The sequence below is a fragment of the Cupressus sempervirens genome, chromosome 10, assembly GCF_028749045.1.
Source record: "Cupressus sempervirens isolate cs-2001-9-10 chromosome 10, ASM2874904v1, whole genome shotgun sequence".
NCBI lineage: Eukaryota > Viridiplantae > Streptophyta > Pinopsida > Cupressales > Cupressaceae > Cupressus > Cupressus sempervirens.
This window is the reverse complement of record NC_143127.1, coordinates 717165098-717171993: the sequence shown is the minus strand read 5'-3', so window position 1 is coordinate 717171993 and position 6896 is coordinate 717165098. Positions and strand designations below refer to the sequence as shown.

Genomic DNA, 6896 nt, shown 5'->3' with positions numbered 1-6896 from the left:
TTGATTTGTTATAACAACTCAACAACATCCTCTAGAGAATGCAAGGTGATGTGGACAATTAAAGAGGAACTAGATCAAACAACTATGTTAAAGGAGTAGATTTCAATGTTCGTAAATGATGCATAGAAGGTAGAAGGTCAACTTAAAACAAGAATTAACAATATTAGATTTCTACAATCTATTCAATTTTTTAGTATGTGATTAGTTTTTAGATTCAATTGTGTCTATTTTTTTAGCATCAACATTTCAAATCACACCTTGTGATCTATCATCACAATGAAAGAGAAGGATATAAATGAAAGAAATATGACAAAGTGTGATCAGAAATGTTGATGTTGAAATATAGACACAATCAAATCCAGAAACTAATCACATACAAAACACAGATGCCAAGTGGCATTAGATATTTATGGATATACTCTTTTTGGTAACTCCGCATCATCTTTTCTTTTTTCTTTTTTCTTTTTCATATAGTAGGTTTTCTATATAGTACTTGGTTCCTTCTATCATTTCTAGATCATGTAATTTAATCATTCTAGATAGATGAATTTCTAGGGATATAATGTACGCATATTATTACTTTCTTATAGATTGATTCAATTCATTAATACTAAACTAGTTTACAAATGATGATTAAAAAGACAAACTCTCAAAGTAATGGAATGAATGAAGCCTTAGTGAGAGCGCTCCCTAATGTAACACACCTTTTAGATATTGGAAAAAATAGAACAACCTTTACAATTTTGATATTTAGTGTCTATTTAACACTTTTAGCCTAGGAGTCTATCCTTGGTGTGTGATATTTAAGCCAAGGTTGCACGTTCCTTAAATTTCTTTTAAATTCAATACCTTATGCTCCTCTTCCACATATCTTTGGCATACCCATTGCACAAAACAAACATATTATTGTTCAGTATGATTGAAAGACTTAAATCAAAATTTATAAGTGTTAAGAGACATATAATTGGTTAAGTTACATCTTTATCTAACTTAAATTTCTTATTTTAATAAAAAATTAGGTGAGACTTAAGGCAATGCCAAAACATTATATTATTTTTTCATAACACCAAAAAATCTCATTTTATAGATTTTTCTCTCAAATAAAAAATTTAGAAATATCAAACAACATAAACGAAATAACAAATTATTAAATAAATCGTACATGATGCATTTAATTATACTTATATGTGCACTCTTAAATAAAATATAACAAATTATAAAATTATAAAACATTTATGGACTAATATTTATAACAATCTAAATTTTCAATACAATCGTCTATAAATTTAAAATTTAAAAAAATTTAACAGTTAAATCATAAAATTATATGAATTTTGACTTTAATCTTAGTGTTGGGTTAAAAAGCACAACCTGATATGAACACTATGAGAAAAAACTTAAAAAACCCACCATTGAGAAAAAAAAAAACTTGAAACGAAATAACCCTACCGTTGATTAAAAAAACTTCTCCTACCATTGAGAAAAGATGAAGGCCACTCTAGAAATATGATCATAGATGGAAGAATGGGAATTGTATTCAGATCAATCATAATTGTATAGTAAAGAGCCCTCGAGCATTTTCTAATATTATGGGAATTGCTTTTGGAGAGGGCATGAAGGGTTTCAACGAAGCTTCCTCAGCGCTTCAAGGCATATTCTGGGAAAGAGTGCTGAAATTGATTTCATTGTTTTTTTGGGGGCTTCCACAGCATTTTGAAATTGGTTGTGAAGAGGCCATGAAGGGTTTCATTGCAGCACTGGATTGTGTATGGGTTTCATTGCAGGTATTTATTGTTTTTTTATGGGGTTGCAATGTGCTTGGATTTATGATAAATTGGATTTTTTTTGTGGGAATTGTATGGTAAAAGAGCCCCATCAACAAAGCCTCTTCAATGTTTTGTAATAGATAGAATTGATTCTGAAGAGGGTTTCAATGAAGCCTCTTCAAAAATTTTACATTAGAGTGTTGAAATTGATTGTGAATTGAGCGAGATAAGATGGCTATATTTGTTTCTGTTGGTGGTCATGTCGCCATTGTGCTTCTGGAGAGGATGATTCTTTTGACTGAATTAAGGGTGGGGTTTGTAATGTTCTTGGGTTTCTGACAAACTAGGTTGCTTTTGGATTAAATTCTATGAACTACATTTTCTTTATGATTAAATTAAAGATTAAGTTTACAATGTGATTGGATTGGGTATATGATCTTTGATTTTTGAATTCATGCTTTAGATTACATTCTGTCAATCGGTAAGAGGGGAGTGAAAAACTTAATATCAAAAGCAATTTAGATATTAGTTGGTGATTTTATTACTAGTATTGGTTTATAGATCTGTTCAAATGGTGCTCAATTTTTGTTGTTTTATTAGGTATAGAGATTTTTTAATCATTTTTCTTGTAAGAAATGTTTTTGAACAAATGCCTTTTGTTTGGAGTTCAATTTTAGACGAGATTTATAGTTTGAGGTGGGTATCTAATTATTGGGTGTATGATTGTTTATGATTTGAAGTTTTTTGTGGTCAAATTGGGATTATATTTATAGTTTGCGGTGGATATCTTGTGGTGGGGTGTTTGATTATTTTTTGTTTGAATTGTATAGAAGGCATGAAGGGTGTCAGTGCAACACCATGGAGAGTGGAGGGGATGGAAACAACACTGGAAAACTTATATCTCATGTATGGAGAGACATACAGGTGTGCATCTAAGTCTAACAATAAGTTCATTAATTCACACTTCATGTATTTTGTCAATACTTTTTAATAAGCATAGTATATGATACATATTTTCTTTTGCAACTTACATGATATTTTATAAGTTAGTTTCACATTTGAATTTTAATGTCTTGATTTGTTTAATTTTGTTTGATTAATTTAGAGCATTATTCCCCCATTCTTTGTTACTTGTATTTCAACTATTGTATATCCTCTCCTTTTTTGGTAAGGTTTTGGAGTGAGGCAATTGTCTAACATAGTCACTTTCGATATTAGCCTCAGGCTTTTTCTACTTTTTGCTACTTTTTTTTTTCATTTTTTTACTATTGTAGTATTGATGTGTTTAGCTGAAATTTCAAATAAATAGTAATTACTCTTTTCTTTTTTCTAAAGAACTTGATAAGTTTCTTATTAATCACATGTTAAGACAACACTTTCAAATTACTGCAGGGGTGCGCTTATAGTTTCTTTAGGCAAATGTTGTAGGAATCTAGGAAGAAAATTTGAAGAAATATATTAAAAATTATATAAGAATACATAGCATAAAAGTAGAAAGTAAATAATCCTAATATTTTATCTACTTAGGATAACATAAAAATACTATAGTGTATTCCCTAGTTGCTAATGTTTAGATGCTAATAGTATTTTATATTCCTAGTGCACTGCCTTACCTAGGCATCCATGAGAAGTGACATGGAGATAATTGAATCCTCTAAAAGGTGTAAGAGATTTCATAATACTAGTTGCTTCCACTTGTTTGATTAGATACATATTTCTCCCATGTTTTCAATATATCCTATTCATCTGATTCTTGATTATTTCTATGTGAAGTTCAATGTATTATTAGGTGTGTTTGTTATATCTATCTTGTAAACATTAACAATTCTCGGTGAGAAGTTCAGTTGTTATTGTAGCTCCTCACTATTATATAGTGCATGCTCTTTTTATATTCACGATGTGATGGTTATGCCTCTATGATACATTTTTTTCATTTATCTCCTAATATTTTGGGCTTATATCAGTGTTTGGTCTTTAATATATTATCATACTCTATCTATACCATAAAAAAATTAGTGTTATCCACTCTTGCCAACAATCCATAGAACTTAAAGATAGAACTCAAAGAAGACATTGTTGTGCTACTTTATCTGCGAAGAGTATTTGTCTTTATGATGATTAGGTCTCTAAACTAACACTATATTTCTAAGGTTGAACATAAATTAAATTAAATATACAAATAACTTAATTTGGAAGAACAAAAAACAAATAATACTAAAAATGCATAGAAACTTCTAACATCCCAATAGATTTTCATAATTTAGTAGAAAATCAATTAATTTATACTTAATCATTTGAATGGATTCTCATAACACAGCTATATCTACATCAAGTTTTTTCCCAATGAACTTTAGTAGGATTTCCCTATCCAACCACAAAAAGTAAAAGGAAAAAGAACATCCCTACATCATCTGGTGTTCTTTTTGTAGGTGTCACAGACTTCATTTGACAATTTTACTTTCATTCTACTATTTGGAAATTTTACTATATATTCTTTAATTATTTTTCATGTAAGTAAAGATATGCTTACTCTATATCTGGTATGCATTTTCATCTCTATTATCATTTATTGTATTCATTTCATGAGATAGAGAATCCATTCACTTTGAAATAGTAATTGTGATGATCCCATTTGAAAGGGTTGTCATACCACATGGCATTCTAACACGGATATAACACCTTGTAGTTGTTCTTTACTTTTCTTTGCTTTTATAAAGAGCATGAAGTAGTTTCCTTTATTATGTCACAAGCATTCAAAGTGGATATTGGGTTGGAAGAAATTAAGTTCGATGCTGGTTGTATTATCAACTTCATAGGTTCAATTAATATAAATCATCATTGTAATGTTAAGATCCAGTGTGTTTTCTAAATAAATATGCTTCACTTTTTCTAAAATATTTCAAATATCTATAAGGTTTATATTGCACATCTATTAAAAATAATCTCATGTTTCAAACATTCATAACATCATCCTTATTGAAGATTATGGACAAAGATAATGTCTATCAATTAAATTATTGAACATATTCCTGTTTCTATGACAGATCTTGTTGTAGTTGTAGTGGCATGTGAATTTTCTTCAATGGAAATGATTTTTCCTAATATGGGGCTTATACAAACAGGTATTGTTTTTCTTCTTCTTGATATTACATGTTGTTATTCTTACAATTAGACCATTATACAGATAAGCAGAGTGATCTTTGTTACCATTGTAAAGTTGGGCCTTACTAAAAATCTAATATGCAGGGTAGATGTTGCTTTTTTTTGTTTAAAATGTTTCATGTCCTTTTTTCAACATTCTAAATAAAGATATATGAAGCTATATTGATAAAGGTATGTCATTTTTCATTTCACATATTTTCTTAAAGCTAATATGAGGTTGTATTCTTAAATCTAATATTATAATATAAACAAATCTAGATATTATTTTTCCTTCTTTAATTATGTTTTATATTCTTGAAGAATATTATTTTGATTTCCTGCAAAATTATTGGGGGCAGTATATTTTATTCCATGTTTCTATTAAATTTCATATAACAATTTTGAGATATGTTTGTATTTATTTCATATATTAGATGTCAAATGGAATGAAGTACTTTTGATTAGTAAAGTACCATTTGATTATTTTGAGGTTAATAATGCTCATCACTGTTGGTGTGATAAGGTTCATTTGGTTTATAAAAAATGGTACTAAAATAAATGTCATGAGCACTATCATTTAAAAGATATTTGTATCTTCTTGTAAATAGATTTGTGTTTGAAATGATTGGACTATCGTGAGCATTGTCATAAGCACTGTCATGAACACTATCATGAGCACTATCATAAAGTGGGAGCACATATGTTGGAAATGATTGTACCAGGTATTTTTTTCATTTAATAGTCATCCAAATTAATTTATAAACACCACATCAAAATGTCCATAATAATTATGTTTTGTTTATATCCATTCAACTAGGTAAGTACCAAGTGAAAGATATGAATATCTATATTGATCCCCTTATTGATGGGTAGTTGGAGTTATGGAATGGGGTCACTATGTATGAGATTTCTAGAACAATAGGAAAAATACAATTTCAATTCCATGCAATGCTTCTATGGAAAATATATGATGCCTTTGGGATAATACATATTTGTGGTATGTAGAATTGCTAACCCATATTTTTGGTATATAATAGTGCTAATGCATTTTCATTGTATGTTTAAGTCGCTCATGGTAATTATCAATATTAACATATGTCATTCAATTATACACGATCTTGTAGGTCTTCAGACAAAGGAAAACTTTGCATGTCCAACTTGTGGTCCAAAGATGAAATCTCGTCATTCAAAAGGTTTAGGAAAGTAAGTGTTCGATGAGCATAGACATTTTCTTCACAAAAATCATAAGTATCAAATTAACAAAAAAGATGTTTTCAATGGGAAAGGAGAGACAACATCAAATCCACCAATAATGATACCTTGACTATAGAAGTTGGAATACCATAGAATGAATCATCGAGGTAATGTCATTCCATCTAATGGTTTTTGTAATATATTTGGATATTGTCTTTTGTTTAGTAATGATGTAATTGATGTTCATGAAAGTCATCAAAGCATTGATGAGAAACTTCCAAAATGACTAAAAACCTATCCTCGACAATTTAGTAGGTTGTCGTACTACAAGCACCTCCCAATTGTGCATTTGTTTGATGTTATACACATTGGAAAGAATGTAATAGAGATAATAAAGAAATTATTGTATAGAAGGCATGACAAAGAAAAATGGTCAAAGTTTGTAATGACATTCCTGAACCCAATCATGCATTAAAATTTTTCATTAAGTCAAATAACAATGGAAACCAAATTAATACGAGTACCCTTCCTTGGTTATTAATGCAGTAGAAAACTGATGCCATAAACTAAAAAGGCTTTGGAGTCTCTCAAGAAAATGAAGCTAGTTGGTGTGAATTCAAATTTCATTCCACTAGTCTTCTTCCAGCCATAATAGAAATGGAGGCTTAGAAATAGGGTGTAAAAATTCCCAAATCACATATTCAATGTTCATCTCTCTTTCCAAACACAAATCTTGATGTAATGATCTTCATATCTTCTACTATTTTCTTCAAAAAAAATTGAGCATTCATAGTC

The 6896-nt window shown here is 29.3% G+C and overlaps 1 long non-coding RNA gene across 1 annotated transcript; it reads left to right on the top strand.

Annotated features, from left to right (window-relative positions):
• Positions 1–1492: 1492 nt before the first annotated feature.
• LOC149535842 (uncharacterized) lies at positions 1493–2690 on the top strand. The gene is made up of 2 exons (XR_016357914.1): positions 1493–1766; positions 2597–2690. It is a non-coding gene; the product is annotated as an uncharacterized LOC149535842 (long non-coding RNA).
• Positions 2691–6896: the final 4206 nt, after the last annotated feature.